General features: G+C 34.9%; 1 long non-coding RNA gene across 1 annotated transcript; it reads left to right on the forward strand.

Moving 5' to 3' along the window:
• The first annotated feature begins 201 nt into the window (after positions 1–201).
• Positions 202–2,262, forward strand: LOC144030080 (uncharacterized). Its single transcript, XR_013287183.1, has 3 exons — positions 202–373; positions 925–1,126; positions 2,059–2,262. It is a non-coding gene; the product is annotated as an uncharacterized LOC144030080 (long non-coding RNA).
• Positions 2,263–2,504: the final 242 nt, after the last annotated feature.

A 2,504-nucleotide genomic window follows, 5' to 3' on the forward strand; every position in this document is an offset into this window, starting at 1 on the left:
GTCCATACATTTGATACCACTGCTTTATTTCAATGGTCAAGTACTTCATAACCACACCTACTTATGCTTGTCCTTGCATATATAGTAGACAACAAAGAGCTCTTTCAACAAAAGACATTTCCATCTACAAAGTCATACAAGGTAAGCACTCTATAAATTCTGCAATCACTACACTTCTATTCCTAAATTATCACTTCAAATACCAACAATGGTTAATACAGCTACAAATTTCTTGTATGTTTATGAAGTATGATACTGTATTTATTTCTACTCCTTTGCTTTTCTACAGAACATGAACAAATCACCAAGCAAATTCTCTTTTGATAAAGACCCTCTAATCATCTCCATACGCAAAGATTGCCAACTTTTTTCCGTAAGTATACAATACATAAACTAAACAGGACAACTTTCTCAATCATATACAGTATGCCATACATATATGTATTAAGTTCTCATTTATTAACAGGTTTGTTAAAGGCACCTTTAGTGTGTTTTTCTGTTTGTAATGTTTCTCCACGAGCACGTCTAGCCATTGATATCATGTAGAACACATATGCTAACCTTTTAGAGACAATTGAAGCTTACTTGCACAGTAGCCACTATCTTAACCACTTAATTCACATGTCTACTTGACAACTTATTACATGTAGTGAAATGGTACTTTGTGCGTCTTATGCTTTTTTCTGAACACTGCTTTTCAACTCTTTCCTTAAAACCAATACATGCGGTACTGTTATACTGTATAAATATATATGTCCGTGTGTATATATTAGTATATTCTTTCAAATAAACTCGTTTTGACACACACAGCCATTGAGTAACATGCAACACGACCACAACGTTTTGCACCAACACGTTACCTCTGCTATTTAGAATCATGGAATCTAACATGACTGATTTTCATTGAATGCTTTGTCATTACAGTATGCATGCATTGATCATGCTTTCAGTCGCAACGACTTATACCAGCGCAGCCTTGATCTTCATTCCCAAATGAACCAACTAGTCCATGTGACTCGAGTCAATCGAGCACTTGAAAAACAGATAGACTTCAAAACCAAGCTTGTGAAAGAACTCCAGACTGCATTGGATATAAAGGATGTATGTGATGCATTTGTCCGTGATGGTAAGCTATATGACATGGAAGACACACAAACACTAACACAGCAAGCATCCCCATCCTACACATTGTGTATAATGAATGACATGTTTGACAATGGACATTTTTACATTTTTTTGTTAATGCACGTTCCTTTTTTTCTGTTAGGAATATCTTGAAGGTAACATTGGACTGTTAACTAAAACACTGACTGATTATTGAGCCGCAATTTCTCAATGTATATAATGTGAATACATACTACACTTGATTACTTTCAAATGTGACTGATATCATGTAGCTATGCTGTGATCTTGCCCTCTTTCATCCACTGATAGACACTTCAAAGTTCTTTTTTTTCTGTATCTTCTCAAAATAACTGACATATTCATGGAAAAGATTGTATTTAAATTCTATCATTATTAATTACTATTATTATGTTTATGTCTTTGCCCCTGATTATGATGTTTCTATACCATAGATTTTTTTTTTTAAATTTTTTGGACATACTGTGACTTGACCTTTACAATACTAATTTTTACTAAGAAAAAATCAATCACACACCATAATATTTTATACTTATCCTGCATGTATCTGGACACACCATGCCAAATTTTACACTTACATAACCATTTATGTACCTGTCGTATCCTTACTTTTATTCATCATTTCATCACACAATCCTAAAACATTGCTTTTTGACCCAGAGGATTCAACTATACCATTTTTGCGTGTCTTATTACTTACTAGCTATATTATTTATTAACGGGCAAAAACTATGAATATAAGATCACCGTCAAATATTACGTCTGTAATATCCATATACAGTGCATTACATAATATGCATTTGTATTAAGACACTACCATGCTAAAAATATGCACACGACTGTTCTGTAAACTACACCTAAGACAACCAAACTTCACAGATCTAACATGATTCTTCATTCTTTTTTGTTCTACAGATGTATCAAATGCTGCCACACAGACAGAAGAAGCCACTGAGGACATGCACGAAGACGATGATCACAATATAACAGGACAGGTTAACCCCCCTGAAGTTTTAGCCCGCAGGTCAAAGCGTCCTAGGACTAATTCATCCATGGAGGTTACATTATCCTAAGACAGACTATGTGCTAACCCAAACTCTTTGACCCCAAGGGATTCATCTGTCCCAGAAAACTTTTACACTAAAGAGTTTATCTGTCCTAGGGCGCTGTTAACCCCAGGTTAAAGTGTTATTTAATCTGTCCTGTTACAACAGCTATACATAAACAGCTGCATTCCTCTCCTGTTCCATCTCTCGCACTTCTTTCATCTCTTTTTCTCCTCTACTTATACCTATGCTTGCTCATGTGCTTTTTTCCCCTTTAGATGATGTCATTGGTTAGCCTGCTTCAAAGCTACATTT

Source organism: Festucalex cinctus, chromosome 11 (assembly GCF_051991245.1).
Source record: "Festucalex cinctus isolate MCC-2025b chromosome 11, RoL_Fcin_1.0, whole genome shotgun sequence".
Taxonomy (NCBI): Eukaryota; Metazoa; Chordata; class Actinopteri; order Syngnathiformes; family Syngnathidae; genus Festucalex; species Festucalex cinctus.